The sequence below is a fragment of the Pristiophorus japonicus genome, chromosome 11, assembly GCF_044704955.1.
Source record: "Pristiophorus japonicus isolate sPriJap1 chromosome 11, sPriJap1.hap1, whole genome shotgun sequence".
Lineage (NCBI taxonomy): Eukaryota > Metazoa > Chordata > Chondrichthyes > Pristiophoridae > Pristiophorus > Pristiophorus japonicus.
The window spans coordinates 176,553,686-176,572,758 of record NC_091987.1 but is presented as its reverse complement, the minus strand read 5'-3'; the positions used below and the strand labels follow the sequence as shown (position 1 = coordinate 176,572,758).

Genomic DNA, 19,073 nt, shown 5'->3' with positions numbered 1-19,073 from the left:
GAACAGTGGTGTACATTTAAGGAGATATTTCATAACTCAAGAAAAATATATTACACTGAGGAGGAAAGGTGCAAAAGAAAAGATAGTCATCCGTGGCTCGCTCAAGAAATAAAGGACTGTATCTAATTAAAAACAAGGGCATACAAAGTGGCCAAAACTAGTGGGAGGACAGAAGATTGGGAAGCTTTTAAAAGACAGCAAAGAATGACTAAAAAAGTGATTAAGAAAGGGAAGATAGACTGTGAAAGTAAACTAGCATGAAATATAAAAACAGATAGCAAGGCTTTCTACAGGTATATAAAAAGGAAAAGAGTGGCTAAAGTAAATGTTGGTCTCTTAGAGGACGAGACCGGGGAATTAGAGATGGGGAACATGGAGCTGGCAGAAACTCTGAACAAATATTTTGTATCAGTCTTTACGGTAGAGGACACTAAAAATATCCCAACAGTGGATAGTCAGGGGGCCATAGGGGGGAGGAACTTCACACAATCACTAAGGAGGTGGTACTCAGTAAGATAATGGGACTAAAGGTGGATAAATCCCCTGGACCTGATGGCTTGCATCCTAGGATCTTAAGAGAAGTAGCGGCAGGGATAGTGGATGCATTGGTTGTAATTTACCAAAATTCCTTGGATTCTGGGGAGGTTTCAGCAGATTGGAAAACTGCAAATGTAACGCCCCTATTTAAAAAAGGAGGCAGACAAAAAGCAGGAAACTTATAGACCAGTTAGCCTAACATCTGTGGTTGGGAAAATGTTGGAGCCCATTATTAAAGAAGCAGTAGCAGGACATTTTACTGTCATTACCTGTGAGTTTATCATCTGCATCCATTAGTGGCCCTCTCCTTATTTTTATTTTCATAGAATCGTAGAAATTTACTGCACTGAAGGAGGCCATTTCAGCCCATTGTGTCTGTGCCAGCCGACAGAGAGCTAGCCAGCCTAATTCCACTTTCTAGCTCTTTATCCGTAGCCTTGTAAGTTACAGCAATCCAAGTGCTTATGCAAGTACTTTTAAAATTTGACAACAGTTTCTGCCTCTACCACCTTTTCAGGCAGTGAGTTCCAGACCCCCACCACCACCCTCTGGGTGAGAACATTTCCCCTCGAATTCCCTCTAAACCTCCTACAAATTACTTCAAATCTATGCCCACTGCTTGTTGACCTGTCTGCTAAGGAAAATAGGTCCTTCCTATCCACTCTATCTAAGCCTCTATAATTTTATATACTGCAATTAGGTCTCCCCTCAGCCTCCTCTTTTTCAAAGAAAACAACCCCAGCCGATCCAATCTTTCCTCATAACTAAAATTCTCGAGTCCAGGCAACATTCTCATTAATAATCTCTGTGCCCTCTCTAGTGTAATCACATATTTCCTGTAATGTGGTGACCAGAACTACACACAGTACTCTAACTATGGCCTAACTGGTGTTTTATACAGTTCAACCATAACCACTATGCTCTTGTGTGCTATGCTTTGGCTAATAAAGGCAGGTATTCCGTATGCCTTCTTAACCACCTTATCTGCTACCTTCGGGATCTGTGGACATGCACTCCAAGGTCCCTTTGTTCCTCTACACATTCCGTGTCCTACCATTTATTTCCGGAGGTACAGTGAATGAAGGTACAGGGCCCAGGGGCAGCACACTGTGTGCGCACTAGGTCCGTGCAGCAGAGCAGGTCTCCAGTCGTCCTGGTTAATCCTTGCCACTGGATAAAGGCCTAGCTCTGTCAAGCCCGTGTGGTGGCTGGTGTGCAATGGCCACACACGTTAAAAAAATCCACGCACACGCATCTTCCACCCCCTCAACTGGAGTTCAGACCTGGAACATCGGGTCCTTCATTGAAACATCTGTGAACGCTTGTGGAAACAAGTCATCCTTGTTCGAGGGATCGCCTATGATGATGATGATAACCCTCCCCACATGCATCACCTCGCAATTCTCTGACTTGAATTCCATTTGCCACTGTTCTGCTCATCTGACCAGTTCATTGATATCTTCCTGCATCGTGTTAGTTTCTCTGGAAAATACCGGGCCTGAGAACTATAGTCTGTCCGAGCTATTTGTCTGTCTGTTGAAGAATTTTGGAAAGTTTGTGGCGTGTGTTGTGTTCAGTGAGCTTAACAAGCGCACAAGGGGTTTACTGTTCACCCTGGGCACTCCATCCTACCAAATTACTTTGCATACAAGGCCTTTCTCCAATTCATTAGCAGTGCAGGCATTTTTATGGGAACTGCTTTTGCTCTAGGCACAAGAAAAGCATCTGGAGTGGCCTAAATTGTTGCTGTTAGGCTCTCCTGGTCAAATAACCTGCCCAACACTCACTGTCTGGATTCATAGATTGACCACTTGGATAAGGATGTCTGTGGGACGATTCCCCTGCAACGGAAAGCGGAGAAATTTAACAGAAAAAGGAGGGGAGGACAAATCGACATAAAAATCTGATAGTTACGACTTGTAATACTGCGGGGGGGAGGGGGGGGGGGGTCTGTTTTCAGTTTTAGGTTCTTTGGACAAATGAAGAAGACTGTTTAAAAAAAAATGACATGAGAATCTTGACTTTATAAGTAGAGGCAGGGAGTACAAAAGCAAGCAGGAAGGTTTATGGTAAACCTTTATAAATGACTGGTTGGACCTTAGCTGGAGTATTGTGCCCAACTCTCTTCTGAATTCCAAGAGTAGAGGCCCAACCTACTCAACCTTTCCTCATAAGTCAACCCCCTCATCTCTGGAATCAACCTAGTGAACCTTCTCTGAACTGCCTCCAAAGCAAGTACATCCTTTCTTTAAATACAGAAATCAAAACTGTATGAAGTATTCCAGGTGTGGCCTCACCAATATCCTGTATAACTGTAGCAAGACTTCCCTGCTTTTATACTCCATCCCTTTTGCAATATAGACCAAGATTCCATTGGCCTTCCTGATCATTTGCTGTACCTGCATATTAACCTTTTGTGTTTCATGCATCAGGACACCTAGGTCCCACTGTACTGTAGCACTTTGCAATTTTTCTCCATTTAAATAATAACTTGCTCTTCGACTTTTTTTTCTGCCAAAGTGCATAACCTCACACTCTCCAACATTGTACTCCATCTGCCAAATTTTTGCCCACTCACTTAGCCTATCTATGTCCTTTTGCGGGTTTTTTGTGTCCTCCTCACACATTGCTTTTCGTCCCATCTTTGTATCATCAGCAAACTTGGCTACGTTACACTCGATCTCTTCATCCAAGTCGTTAATATAGATTGTAAATAGTTGGGGTCCCAGCACTGATCCCTGCGGCACCCCACTAGTTACTGGTCACCAACCAGAGAATGAACCATTTATACCGACTCTCTGTTCTCTGTTAGTTAGCCAATCCTCTATCCATGCTAATATATTACCCCAGCCCTGTGAAATTTTGTGCAATAACCTTTTATGTGGCACCTTATTAAATGCCTTCTAGATGTCCAAATACACCACATCCACTGGTTCCCCTTTATTCACCCTGTTCATTACATCCTCAAAGAATTCCAGCAAATTTGTCAAACATGGCTTCCCCTTCATAAATCCATGCTGACTCTGCCTGACCGAATTTTGTTTTTCCAAATGTCCTGCTACTGCTTCTTTAATAATGGACTCCGACATTTTCCCAACCACAGATGTTAGGTTGTGGTTAAGCTGGGGATGTTGTCCTTGGGGCAATGAAGGTTAAGGGAAGATTTAATAGAGGTGTTCAAAAATTATGAGGTGTTTTGATAGAGTAGGTAGGGAGAAACTGTTATTGGCAGGAGGGCCGGTAGCCAGAGGACACAGATTTATTATCCATAATTAACATATAGTTAAGGTACAGAAAGCTTTTAATGATGGATAAGTGAGAATCTAAAGCTACAACTGATTATTACATAAGAACATAAGAACATAAGAAATAGGAACAGGAGTAGGCCATACGGCCCCTCGAGCCTGCTCCGCCATTCAATAAGATCATGGCTGATCTGATCATGGACTCAGCTCCACTTCCCTGCCCGCTCCCCATAACCCCTTATCCCCCTATCTTTTAAGAGAAAGTCTATTTCTGTCTTAAATGTATTCGATGTCCCAGCTTCCACAACCCTCTGAGGCAGCGAATTCCACAGATTTACAACCCTCTGAGAGAAGAAATTCCTCCTCATCTCAGTTTTAAATGGGCGGCCCCTTATTCTAAGGTCATGCCCTCTGGTTCTAGTCTCCCCCATCAGTGGAAACATCCTCTCTGCATCCACCTTATCAAGCCCCCTCATAATCCTATACGTTTCGATAAGATCACCTCTCATTCTTCTGAATTCCAATGAGTCGTGGCCCAACCTACTCAGCCTTTCCTCATAAGTCAACCCCCTCATCCCCGGAATCAACCTAGTGAACCTTCACTGAACTGCCTCCAAAGCAAGTATATCTTTTCGTAAATATGGAAACCGAAACTGCACGCAGTATTCCAAGTGTGGCCTCACCAATACCTTGTATAACTGCAGCAAGACTTCCCTGCTTTTATACTCCATCCCCTTTGCAATAAAGGCCAAGATACCATTGGCCTTCCTGATCACTTGCTGTACCTGCATACTATCCTTTTGTGTTTCATGCACAAGTACCCCCAGGTCCCGCTGAACTGTGGCACTTTGCAATCTTTCTCCATTTAAATAATAACTTGCTCTTTGATTTTTTTTCTGCCAAAGTGCATGACCTCACACTTTCCAATATTATACTCCATCTGCCAAATTTTTGCCCACTCACTTAGCTTGTCTATGTCCTTTTGCGGGTTTTTTGTGTCCTCCTCACACATTGCTTTTCGTCCTATCTTTGTATCATCAGTAAACTTGGCTACGTTACACTCAATCCCTTCATCCAAGTCGTTAATATAGATTGTAAATAGTTGGGGTCCCAGCACTGATCCCTGTGGCACCCCACTAGTTACTGGTTACCAACCCGAGAATGAACCATTTATCCCAACTCTCTGTTCTCTGTTAGTTAGCCAATCCTCTATCCATGCTAATATATTACCCCAGCCCTGTGAAATTTTGTGCAATAACCTTTTATGTGGCACCTTGTCAAATGCTTTCTGGAAGTCCAAATACACCACATCCACTGGTTCCCCTTTATCCACACTATTCGTTACATCCTCAAAGAACTCCAGCAAATTTGTCAAACATGACTTCCCCTTCACAAATCCATGCTGACTCTGCCTGACCAAATTTTGCTTCTTTAATAATGGACTGCAATATTTTCCCAACCAAAGATGTTAGGCTAACTGGTCTATAATTTCCTGCTTTTTGTCTGCCTCCTTTTTTAAATAGTGGCTTTACATTTGCAGTTTTCCAATCTGCTGGGACCTCCCCAGAATCCAGGGAATTTTGGTAAATTATAACCAATGCATCCACAATACCTGCCGCTACTTCTCTTAAGACCCTAGGATGCAAGCCATCAGGTCCAGAGGATTTATTTGCCTTTAGTGCCATTATCTTACTGAGTACCACCTCCTTAGTGATTGTGATTGTGTAAGTTCCTCCCTATAGCCCCCTGACTATCCACTGTTGGAATATTGTTAGTGTCCTCTACCGTAAAGACTGATACAAAATATTTGTTCAGAGTTTCTGCCATCTCCATGGTTCCCATTGCTAGTTCCCCGGTCTCATCCTCTAGGGGACCAACATTTACTTAGCCACTCTTTACCTTTTTATATACCTATCGAAACTCTTGCTATCTGTTTTTATATTTTGTGCTAGTTTACTTTCATAGGCCCCAAGTTTCCACATGATTTGCGCCTGATTTTTAGGAGCAACTGGTGGAGAACGGACTATCTTAGAAATCGCAATTCTCCACATTTTTTTTTCTGCAGTTCTAGTCAGTTAGAACAGTTTCACTTTGGAACAGAATTTTCTCTTCAAAAGGGGACGTGTCCGGCCACTGACGCCTGATTTCAAAGTTTCCACAGTGAAAACGTACTCCAAACTAACTTAGAATGGAGCAAGTGAAGATTTTTGTAGAACTGAAAAAACCTTGTCTACACATTAAAAAATCAGGCGCAGGTTACAGGTTAGGGGGGGGAAGGAGGCAGTGAGAAGGCTGCAGGAAGCCTCACAAGTTCAGCAGCCATTCCCGACGGCAGGGGTGGGAGGCCGTCGGAAAACGGCTGCCTCAACTTTCTGAGGCTTCCTGCAGCCTTCTCACTGCTGCAAGAAGCCTCAGTGCTGATGTGCTGATGGCAATGTGCTTTTATTAAAAAATGTTCAAAAATTAAACAGCTACAAAGAACTACAAAAATGGCCGAGTGCCAATGTTTCCTTCACACTGCGCGTGCGCGAACGCTCCAACGCGCGCGCGCAGGGTTGCCGGCAGGAAAAAAACTAATTTCAATGGTACCCGCCCCCTCCCACTTACAAAATCGGCGCGAGTGGTAGGCTCCGCCCCCCTGGGCGCCGCGCCAAGCAGACATGGAGCTGCAGGGCGCTCCAGAATAGCGCGTTTTTTTTCCGGCGCCATTTTCGGCGCGAAAAACGGGCACCCAGCTCAGAGGGGCGCCCGTTTTGTAGCGTGTGGAAACTTGGGGCCATAGTCTATCCTTGCTTTCTTAATCAGTTTTTTAGTCGTTCTTTGCTGGCTTTTAAAAGCTTCCCAGTCTTCTGTCCTCCCACTAGTTTTGGCCACTTTGTATGCCCTTGTTTTTAATTGGATACTGTCCTTTATTTCTTTTTTTTAGCCATGGATGGCTATCTTTTCTCTTGCACCCTTTCCTCCTCACTGGAATATATTTTTCTTGAGAGTTGTGAAATATCTCCTTGAATGTGTACCACTGTTCATCAACCGTCCTACACTTTAATCTATTTTCCCAGTCCACTTTACCCAACTCTGCCCTCATACCTTCATTCTGGGAGGCTTTTCAATGGTTAGAGTTGGTAAAGTATGCATATGAACCTTGTTTTACATTAAATTCAAAGTTACATTCTATAGACCTCAAATCCATTCCTAAGCCATGCCTTTTGTTTTGCAGTCCTAAATAAGGAAGCAATACTGGAATCTCGGGCAGACTTGGGCTTTGTAAAGATTTGAGGGCCACTTGGAGGAGTCACAATTTTGGCTTTGTATGCAAGTTATTTTCTTGGGCTCAGCATCACGGGTCATTCCCGTAAGCAGATCCTGTGAACTGGAGTGGACCTCTTGCTGCCCGATATCTCAGTTGTTGTTTTGGTATCTTTATGTCCTTCCCTTGGAGAATAGTGTGAAGTAGTGAAGGATTTGTAGGTTAATTAACCATCATCATCATAGGCAGTCTCTCGGAATCGAGGAAGACTTGCTTCCACTCTTAAAATGAGTCCTTAGGTGGCTGAACAGTGCAATACGAGAGCCACAGTCCCTGTCACAGGCCCATCACCACTAAAACTGGAAGTGGGCGGGTTGGAGGCGGGTTGAGGTTCGGATTCAGACATTTAACCAACTTCCCACCCGACCCAAATCCACCTGTTATTTTGGCATTAAAGTACCCCTCTAAGCATCAAAATCATAGATTTAATACAGGCAAAAGTATATTTTTGACAGTGGAAAGTGAGAAGAGTTCCCTCAAAGCTTTAGAGATTTTGCAGATGCTAAGGCCAGGAACGCAGATAGAATTCGAAGTGGCAACCGATTTCTGAGAGATGTGAAGATACCGGGTTCAATTTTCCCATCACTTGCACCTGTAGGTTTGGTTTAACCAACCAGAAGTGTGGATGGACATGGCTTGCATTGAATGTCTGCCTATAACGTGAATGCCAGTTTTTAAGTAGATTGAAGGTAAAGAATGCCGGATCGAATAGATAGGGAGATAGAAACATAGAAAAAACATAGAAACATAGAAAATAGGTGCAGGAGCAGGCCATTCAGCCCTTCTAGCCTGCACCGCCATTCAATGAGTTCATGGCTGAACATGAAACTTCAGTACCCCCTTCCTGCTTTCTCGCCATAACCCTTGATCCCCCGAGTAGTAAGGACTTCATCTAACTCCCTTTTGAATATATTTAGTGAATTGGCCTCAACTACTTTCTGTGGTAGAGAATTCCACAGGTTCACCACTCTCTGGGTGAAGAAGTTTCTCCTCATCTCGGTCCTAAATGGCTTACCCCTTATCCTCAGACTGTGACCCCTGGTTCTGGACTTCCCCAACATTGGGAACATTCTTTCTGCATCTAACCTGTCTAAACCCGTCAGAATTTTAAACGTTTCTATGAGGTCCCCTCTCATTCTTCTGAACTCCAGTGAATACAATCCCAATTGATCCAATCTTTCTTGATAGGTCAGTCCCGCCATCCCGGGAATCAGTCTGGTGAACCTTCGCTGCACTCCCTCAATAGCAAGAATGTCCTTCCTCAAGTTAGGAGACCAAAACTGTACACAATACTCCAGGTGTGGCCTCACCAAGGCCCTGTACAACTGTAGCAACACCTCCCTGCCCCTGTATTCAAATCCCCTCGCTATGAAGGCCAACATGCCATTTGCTTTCTTAACCGCCTGCTGTACCTGCATGCCAACCTTCAATGACTGATGTACCATGACACCCAGGTCTCGTTGCACCTTCCCTTTTCCTAATCTGTCACCATTCAGATAATAGTCTGTCTCTCTGTTTTTACCACCAAAGTGGATAACCTCACATTTATCCACATTATACTTCATCTGCCATGCATTTGCCCACTCACCTAACCTATCCAAGTCACTCTGCAGCCTAATAGCATCCTCCTCGCAGCTCACACTGCCACCCAACTTAGTGTCATCCGCAAATTTGGAGATACTGCATTTAATCCCCTCGTCTAAATCATTAATGTACAATGTAAACAGCTGGGGCCCCAGCACAGAACCTTGCGGCACTCCACTAGTCACTGCCTGCCATTCTGAAAAGTACCCGTTTACTCCTACTCTTTGCTTCCTGTCTGACAACCAGTTCTCAATCCACGTCAGCACACTACCCCCAATCCCATGTGCTTTAACTTTGCACATTAATCTCTTGTGTGGGACCTTGTCGAAAGCCTTCTGAAAGTCCAAATATACCACATCAACTGGTTCTCCCTTGTCCACTTTACTGGAAACATCCTCAAAAAATTCCAGAAGATTTGTCAAGCATGATTTCCCTTTCACAAATCCATGCTGACTTGGACCTATCACGTCACCATTTTCCAGATGCACTGCTATGACATCCTTAATAATTGATTCCATCACTTTACCCACTACTGAGGTCAGGCTGACCGGTCTATAATTCCCTGTTTTCTCTCTCCCTCCTTTTGTAAAAAGTGGGGTCACATTGGCTACCCTCCACTCCATAGGAACTGATCCAGAGTCAATGGAATGTTGGAAAATGACTGTCAATGCATCCGCTATTTCCAAGGCCACCTCCTTAAGTACTCTAGGATGCAGTCCATCAGGCCCTGGGGATTTATCGGCCTTCAATCCCATCAATTTCCCCAACACAATTTCCCGACTAATAAAGATTTCCCTCAGTTCCTCTTCCTTACTAGACCCTCTGACCCCTTTTATATCCGGAAGGTTGTTTGTATCCTCCTTAGTGAATACCGAACCAAAGTACTTGTTCAATTGATCCGCCATTTCTTTGCTCCCCGTTATGACTTCCCCTGATTCTGACTGCAGGGGACCTACGTTTGTCTTCACCAACCTTTTTCTCTTTACATACCTATAGAAACTTTTGCAATCCGCCTTAATGTTCCCTGCAAGCTTCTTCTCGTACTCCATTTTCCCTGTCCTAATCAAACCCTTTGTCCTCCTCTGCTGAGTTCTAAATTTCTCCCAGTCCCCAGGTTCGCTGCTATTTCTGGCCAATTTGTATGCCACTTCCTTGGCTTTAATACTATCCCTGATTTCCCTAGATAGCCACGGTTGAGCCACCTTCCCCTTTTTATTTTTACGCCAGACAGGAATGTACAATTGTTGTACTTCATCCATGCGGTCTCTAAATGTCTGCCATTGCCCATCCACAGTCAACCCCCTAAGTATCATTCGCCAATCTATCCTAGCCAATTCACGCCTCATACCTTCAAAGTTACCCTTCTTTAAGTTCTGGACCATGGTCTCTGAAATTACTGTTTCATTCTCCATCCTAATGCAGAATTCCACCATATTATGGTCACTCTTCCCCAAGGGGCCTCGCACAATGAGATTGCTAATTAATCCTCTCTCATTACACAACACCCAGTCTAAGATGGCCTCCCCCCTAGTTGGTTCCTCAACATATTGGTCTAGAAAACCATCCCTTATGCACTCCAGGAAATCCTCCTCCACCGTATTGCTTCCAGTTTGGCTAGCCCAATCTATGTGCATATTAAAGTCACCCATTATAACTGCTGCACCTTTATTGCATGCACCCCTAATTTCCTGTTTGATGCCCTCCCCAACATCCCTATTACTGTTTGGAGGTCTGTACACAACTCCTACTAACGTTTTTTGCCCTTTGGTGTTCTGCAGCTCTACCCATATAGATTCCACATCATCCAAGCTAATGTCTTTCCTAACTATTGCATTAATCTCCTCTTTAACCAGCAATGCTACCCCACCTCCTTTTCCTTTTATTCTATCCTTCCTGAATGTTGAATATCCCTGAATGTTGAGTTCCCAGCCCTGATCATCCTGGAGCCACGTCTCCGTAATCCCAATCACATCATATTTGTTAACATCTATTTGCACAATTAATTCATCCACCTTATTGCGGATACTCCTTGCATTAAGACACAAAGCCTTCAGGCTTGTTTTATTAACACCCTTTGTCCTTTTAGAATTTTGCTGTACAGTGGCCCTTTTTGTTCTTTGCCTTGGGTTTCTCTGCCCTCCACTTTTCCTCATCTCCTTTCTGTCTTTTGCTTTTGGCTCCTTTTTGTTTCCCTCTGTCTCCCTGCATTGGTTCCCATCCCCCTGCCATATTAGTTTAAATCCTCCCCAACAGCACTAGCAAACACTCCCCCTAGGACATTGGTTCCAGTCCTGCCCAGGTGCAGACCGTCCGGTTTGTACTGGCCCCACCTCCCCCAGAACCGGTCCCAATGCCCCAGGAATTTGAATCCCTCCCTGCTGCACCACTGCTCAAGCCACGTATTCATCTGCGCTATCCTGCGATTCCTACTCTGACTATCACGTGGCACTGGTAGCAATCCCGAGATTACTACTTTTGAGGTCCTACTTTTTAATTTAGCTCCTAGCTCCTTAAATTCGTTTCGTAGGACCTCATCCCTTTTTTTGCCTATGTCGTTGGTACCAATGTGCACCACGACAACTGGCTGTTCTCCCTCCCATTTCAGAATGTCCTGCACCCGCTCCGAGACATCCTTGACCCTTGCACCAGGGAGGCAACATACCATCCTGGAGTCTCGGTTGCGGCCGCAGAAACGCCTATCTATTCCCCTCACAATTGAATCCCCTATCACTATCGCTCTCCCACTCTTTTTCTTGCCCTCCTGTGCAGCAGAGCCAGCCACGGTGCCATGAACTTGGCTGCTGCTGCCCTCCCCTGATGAGTCATTCCCCTCAACAGTACCCAAAGCGGTGTATCTGTTTTGCAGGGGGATGACCGCAGGGGACCCCTGCACTACCTTCCTTGCTCTACTCTTCCTGCTGGTCTTCCATTCCCTATCTGGCTGTGGACCCTTTCCCTGCGGTAAGACCAACTCACTACACGTGATACTCACGTCATTCTCAGCATCGTAAAGATCTGTTGCATTTATGTGCTCACCTACATTGTGATCTTTGAAAAGCAGGGAGGGGGGACCTGAGGGAGGGAGGGAGGGAGGGGGTCAGTAGGAATGTGTGTGTGTGTGTGTGTGTGTGTGTGTGTGTGTGCGTGCGCGCTAGGCCCATGCAGCAGTGCCTGGTGTTCAATCGTCTTGGATCCCCTTGCCATTAGACCAAGACCTAGCTCTGTCAAGCCCGTGTGGTGGCTGGTGTGCAACGGCCACCCCACGTTAAAAAAAATCCACGCACAGGCATCTTCCGCTGTTTAAAATCTTCAGGACTTGGTCCACATTGGTCTCATCAGTCACCTTAGAAGTTATTTTGGTATGGAAGCATGTCATCCCCGACTCCGGGGGACTGACTAAGAAGAAGATGATGGTTTTTAGTATCTATTTATTTATGAGTAGTGCTGGCCACTTTAAATTTGATTGCGTCACTGTGACGGAGTCTCTTCACTGCCTGTGTCTTTCTGCGGACTGTCCATGCTGGGCGAGGACTCACATTCCTGTATGTTATGCAGAATGTCACTTCACAGGCAGACGATCCCTGTCTAGACAGACCGGATAATGAGAACTGTTTCGTAAGTTCCTACAGTTGGCGGACTTAGTTCTTTGATGAAGTTACGGAAAGGGTTGATGAGGGAATTGTGGTTAATGTGCATATGATGTTCAAAAGGCGTTTGGTAAAGTGCCATTTAATAAACTTATTGGCACAATTGAAGTCCATATGATTAAAGAGGCAGTGGCTGCGTGGACACAATTGTCTAAGGGACAGAAATTTAACGCAGTGTAGTGTGAAGTGATTCCTTTTCGACGGAAGAGTAAGGGAAAGCAACCTACAATTTTAAAGGGGGTGCATAAACAGAGAGAGCTGGGGGTGTATGTTCACAAATCGTTGAAGGTGGCAGAACAAGGTGAGAAGGCTGTTTAAAAAGGCATACGGGATCCTTGGTTTTATAAATAGAGGTACAGAGTACAAAAGCCAGGAGGTTATGCTAAACAACAACAACTTGTATTTAGATGGCGCCTTTAACGTAGTGAAACGTCTCAAGGCGCTTCACAGGAGTATTATGCGATACAAAATTTGACACCGAGCCACATAAGTAGAAATTAGCGCAGATGACCAAAAGCTTGGTCCAAGACATATGTTTTATGGAGCGTCTTGAAGGAGGAAAGAGAGGTGGAGGGGTTTAGGCAGGGAATTCCAGAGCTTGGGGCCCAGGCAGCTGAAGGCATGGCCACCAATGGTTGAGCGATTATAATCAGTGATGCTCAAGAGGGCAGAATTAGAGGAGTGCAGACATCTCGGGGGGTTGTGGGGCTGGAGGAGATTACGGAGATAGGAAGGGGCGAGGTAATGGAGGGATTTGAAAATAAGAATGAGAAATTTGAAATCGAGGCATTGCTTAACCTGAAGCCAATGCAGGTCAGAGGTGATGGGTGAGCGGGACATGGTGCATGTTAGGACACGAGCAGCCGAGTTTTGGATTACCTCTAGTTTACATGGGGTAGAATGTGAGAGGCCAGTCAGGGGTGTGTTGGAATCGTCAGGTCTAGAGGTAACAGATGCATGGATGAGGATGAACTATTATAATTAATTGGTTAGGCCCCAGCTGGAGTATTTTGGCCAATTCTGGACACACTTTAGGAAGGATGTCAAGGCCTTAGAGAGGGTGCAAATGAGATTTACTAGAATGGTTCCAGTGATGAGGGACTTCAGTTACTTTGAGAGACTGGAGAAGCTGGGATTGTTCTCCTTGGAGCAGAGAAGGTTAAGGGGAAATTGGATAGAGGTATTCAAAAACATGAAGAGTTTTCTTAAGAGTAAATTATGAGAAACTGTTTCCAGAGGCAGAAGGTAACCAGGGGACACTCATTTAAGGTAATTGGCAAAAGAACCAACAAAACTTGCATTTATATAGCGCCTTTACCATAGTAAAATGGTCCAAGGCACTTCACATGAGACATATCAACAAAATGTGACACCGAGCCACATAATGAAATATTCGAGTGGATAACTTGGTCACAGTGGTCGGTTTAAGATGCGTCTTAAAGTAGAGATATTGACGGGTTGAGGGTGGGAATTTCAGAGATTTGGGCCTAGTCAGCGAAGGGTTGTGCAAGAGACCAGAATCAGAGGGTTGGAAGAGATTACAGAGATAGGGAGGGGCGAGGCCATGGAGGAATTTGAAAACCAGGATGAGACTTTTAAAATCGAGGCGTTGTTTAACTGTGAGCCAATATAGGTCAGCAAGCACAGGGGTGATGGGTGAGCGGGACTTGGTGCGAGTTAGGACACGGGCAGCACAGGGGTGTGGGTGAACGGGACTTGGTGCGAGTTAGGACACGGGCAGCACAGGGGTGATGGGTGAGCGGGACTTGGTGCGAGTTCGGACATGGGCAGCACAGGGGGTGATGGGTGAGCGGGGCTTGGTGCAAGTTAGGACACGGGCAGCACAGGGGCTGATGGGTGAACGGGACTTGGTGCGAGTTCGGACATGGGCAGCAGAGGGGTGTGGGTGAACGGGACTTGGTGCGAGTTCGGACATGGGCAGCACAGGGGGTGATGGGTGAGCGGGGCTTGGTGCGAGTTAGGACACGGGCAGCACAGGGGCTGATGGGTGAACGGGACTTGGTGCGAGTTCGGACATGGGCAGCACAGGGGTGTGGGTGAACGGGACTTGGTGCGAGTTCGGACATGGGCAGCACAGGGGGTGATGGGTGAGCGGGGCTTGGTGCGAGTTAGGACACGGGCAGCACAGGGGTGTGGGTGAACGGGACTTGGTGCGAGTTAGGACACGGGCAGCACAGGGGTGTGGGTGAACGGGACTTGGTGCGAGTTCGGACATGGGCAGCACAGGGAGTGTGGGTGAGTGGGACTTGGTGCGAGTAGGACATGGGCAGCACAGGGGGTGATGGGTGAGCGGGACTTGGTGCGAGTTAGGACATGGGCAGCACAGGGGGTGTGGGTGAGTGGGACTTGGTGCGAGTTAGGACACGGGCAGCACGGGGTGATGGGTGAGCGGGACTTATGCGAGTTAGGACACGGGCAGCACAGGGGGTGTGGGTGAGTGGGACTTGGTGCGAGTTAGGACACGGGCAGCACAGGGGGTGATGGGTGAGCGGGACTTATGCGAGTTAGGACACGGGCAGCACAGGGGGTGTGGGTGAGTGGGACTTGGTGCGAGTTAGGACACGGGCAGCACAGGGGGTGATGGGTGAGCGGGACTTATGCGAGTTAGGACACGGGCAGCACAGGGGGTGTGGGTGAGTGGGACTTGGTGCGAGTTAGGACATGGGCAGCACAGGGGCTGATGGGTGAACGGGACTTGGTGCGAGTTCGGACATGGGCAGCACAGGGGGTGTGGGTGAGTGGGACTTGGTGCGAGTTAGGACACGGGCAGCACAGGGGGTGTGGGTGAGCGGGACTTATGCGAGTTAGGACATGGGCAGCACAGGGGGTGATGGGTGAGCGGGACTTATGCGAGTTAGGACATGGGCAGCACAGGCGGTGTGGGTGAGCGGGACTTATGCGAGTTAGGACATGGGCAGCACAGGGGCTGATGGGTGAACGGGACTTGGTGCGAGTTCGGACATGGGCAGCACAGGGGGTGTGGGTGAGTGGGACTTATGCGAGTTAGGACATGGGCAGCACAGGGGGTGATGGGTGAGCGGGACTTGGTGCGAGTTAGGACACGGGCAGCCGAGTTTTGGATGAGCTCAAGTTTATGGCGGGTGGAAGAAGGGAAACTGGCCAGGAGTGCGTTGGAATGAGTAAGCCCAGAGGTAACAAAGGCATGGATGAGGGATTCAGCAATGGATGAGCTGAGGCAGGGATGGAGACGGGCGATGTTACGGAGGTGGAAGTAGGCAGTCTTGGTGGTGGAGCGGATATGTGGTCCGAAGCTCCTCTCGGGGGGGGGGGGTGGGGGTCAAGTACAACACCAAAGTTGTGAAGAGTCTGGGTCAGCCTCAGCCAGGGAGAGGGATGGAGTTGATGGCTAGGGGAATGGAATTTGTGGTGGGGACAGAAGACAATGGGCTAGAATTTCCACACTGTTTCCGCCGGGTTTCTCGGCAGTATTGCTTGTTTTCGGCGGAAAGCCAGCCGGCGGGAATTTCCACAAAGAGTTCTGCCGGCGGTTTTGAAATGCCACTGGGGAGCGGACCACCGGCGTGCACCACCGGAAAAACCGCTACCGCCCGAGTTTGGTCTCAGCAGTGACCCGTAGGTGAATAGATAAAACCGCCCACGAGAAAGCAGCCGGAGCTGGGTGGTAGGTGTGAAGCCCCGCAAAAAAAGCTAAGTTAAAGTGTTTTTATAATTCTTTTAACATTCTTTTACAGCGATTAAGTGGAAAAGAGTCCTGAGAATATTTTCTGATTTTTAAAAAGTTTTTGGGAAAAAATATTTTTGTGTTTTCCCCTCCCCTAGGCCCAACCCGCAGCCTCGGACTAAATTTGAGTATGTGCCGCCCATTTTGATTAAGAGCCGTCCAATTTGCCCAGGATTGCGTTTTCCGCCAAGAATCTGCGTGTAAGACCCATTTTTCCCGCTGGGCGGAATTTTATCCTTTTTTGTGCAATTTTTCGCCGGGGTAAATTTAATAACCTTAACGGTTTTTTTTGTGCGGCAATCCGGCGGTGGTGGATTTTATGGAAATTCCAGCCCAATGGCTTCGGTCTTCCCAATATTTAGTCGGAGGAGATTTCTGCTCATCCAGTACTGGATTCCGGACAAGCAGTGGGACAAAATAGAGACAGTGGAGGGGTGGAGAGAGGTGGTGGTGAGGTAGAGCTGGGTGTCGTCAGCGTACATGTGGAAACTGATGCTGTGTCTATGGATGATGTCGCCAAGGGGCAGCATGTAGATGAGAAAAAGAAGGGGGCCAAGGATAGATCCTTGGGGGACACCGTAGGTAACCGTGCGGAAATGGGAAGAGAGCCAGAGGCGCCATGAGGAAAGCTATTTTTACACAGCGAGTTGTTCTGATCTGGAATGCGCTGCCTGAAGATGTGATGTGGGTAGATACAATAATAACTTTCAAAAGTGAATTTGATAAATACTTGAAGGAGAAACATTTGTAGGGCTATGGGGAAAAAGTGGGGAAGTGGAATTAATTGGATAGCTCTTTCAAAGAGGCAGCACAGGCTCGATAGGCCTGTATAATTCTATGAGAATCTCTTCAATAGTTTCCAACTGGCCGATACCAAGGCTGTTATAGCTTAGTTTTGTCCTGGGAATAACTGAAAGACTTGAGACACGTTTCTGATGACGGTGCCAAATTCTTTTAAATGCCACATGATGGACAACTGCGTAATCGGGGGCAGCGGGTTCAGGGAACAGCCTTTTCCTAATTCCTCGGGTCTCCTGATCCCAAGGTGCAGGGTGGAAACGCGGGTAATTGTATGAAAACTCCTGTATGTGAAACATTGTGCTGTACAGATGAAGATCCAATTTAGCAGAGTGTTGCGTCTTAGCGAAGTGAGCACAAAAATCTAGGCTGATACTCCCAGTGCACTGTCGGAGGTGCCATCTTTCGATGAGACGTTAAACCGAGGCCCCGTCTGCCCTCTCTGGTGGACATAAAAGATCCCATGGCACTATTTCGAAGAAGAGCAGGGGAGTTATCCCCGTTGTCCTGGCCAATATTTATCTCTCAATCAACATAACAAAAACAGATTATCTGGTCATTAGCGCACTGCTGTTTGTGGGAGCTTGCTGTGCGCAAGTTGGCAGCCGCGTTTCCCACATTACAACAGTGACTACACTCCAAAAGTACTTCATCGGTTGTAAAGCGCTTTGAGACGTCTGGTGGTCGTGAAAGGCGCTATATAAATGCAAGTCTTTCTTTCTTTGTTAGTGTTGTACCTGAGAAGATGCAAGTTTAAAGTTCTGTAATCAAATTAAATCTTCTGCGTTGATTTGCAGTTACAAAGGAACACAGCAAAGTGCAAGGTGACAACGGGCTGTGCAAGCTTTCTGGCCATAGCAAAATCACGCTGTCTGATTAAAGTGTTTTCTCTATCGTTATCTGACATCTCGGAGAGCCCAACAAGAGGGTTTGTGCTAATTCAAAGAGCTAATCACAGCAACATCAACCCCTGGGCTCACTACATCACCAGATAGTGTGTGTGTATTGTTGTGTTCATGCACTATTTACTTGTTGCAGCTCACTTCAATGTGCTTTTATACAACCCAAAATGGTGTCCCCAAACCAGCATGAACCAGCATGAGTGCAGCAACTGTGAGTAGCTCCCACAGGGTCCCAAAGCCCGTCCAGTGAACTGTAACAAATAGAGTATGAACACAACATATTTCCCCCCTTTTTAAAACCACAATCTATGTACAGACAAAGTCCTTGAGATAGCCAGGCCGTGTTCTGATACGCTGAGACCGGCGTGGAGCTTGCGGTGTTTGATCGAGATTATCGGTTGGGAAACAGAACGGTGTCTCTGTCCCATCCTGCTGGTCTCTTCGCGCTAGGTTTGGCTGGGGGTTTGAGAATGTCCAGTAGCCAGCGAAGATTCCGCCCAATCATGAGCTCAGCGGGTGTCTTCCCCGTGAGCGAGTGCTTTGTCGAACGGTATGTGCAGAGAATGGTTTGAATCACTTCGTTGAATGTTTGGCCTGCTGTGAGGTTGGCTTTCAAACCCTCTTTGATGACGCGGTTAAATCGCTCAACACCTCCGTTGCTTTGAAGATTGTACCGAGCAGTAAGACGATGCTCGATAGCATGATGAATGAGGAAATCCGCGAACTGGTCAGACACAAACTGTGGTCCATTGTCAGTGATTATGACCTATGGGAGGCCCCACTTCATGAACATACGCTGCAGAATAGTGACGATCGTTGTTAGGTCACTGAACTTGTTTTAGCGATTTCTGGCCATTTGGAATGCAGGTCATGTACTACAACAAGGAAACGCTGGTGCTGTGGAGCTGCTTCAACTGGACTGAAGGTATCCAACTGAAGTTGTTGCCATGGTCTTTGTGACCATGGAATGGGGTTCATTGACGCTGGTCGGATGTTTGTGGCCTTTTCGCTCAGACTGCATGCTTTGCAGTGTGAAACAAACTTCTCGATGCAAGTGTCAATCCCAGGCCACCGTATTGAATCGCGACATCTCTGCTTCATGCGGACAATGCCAGGGTGTCCATCGTGTGCCAATGAGAGAAGGCGCTGATGAATCGACTTGGGAATTACTGCTCTATCATGAGCTCGGCAGCCATCATTCCAAACGGAAAATTCATCGCGAAGTCTGTGGAAGGTTTTCAGCTCTTCTAGAATTTGCTTAGGAAACTCAGTCTGGAGGAAGTGGCTCATGTGCTGGAGCATAGCATCACTCTGTGATTCGATTTTGAG

General features: G+C 46.7%; 1 protein-coding gene across 9 annotated transcripts in view; it reads left to right on the top strand.

Annotated features, from left to right (window-relative positions):
• st3gal4 (ST3 beta-galactoside alpha-2,3-sialyltransferase 4) overlaps window positions 1–19,073 on the top strand; it is a 308,604-nt gene that overhangs the window by 122,426 nt on the left and 167,105 nt on the right. The window contains exon 1 of one of the 9 annotated variants that reach the window (XM_070894291.1): window positions 12,267–12,288. The exons of the other annotated variants lie outside the window; for them this stretch is intronic. The gene's annotated coding sequence lies outside the window, so the exon portion shown is untranslated. Of the gene's footprint in view, window positions 1–12,266; window positions 12,289–19,073 lie in introns of those variants that run through there. 9 annotated transcript variants of the gene reach the window in all.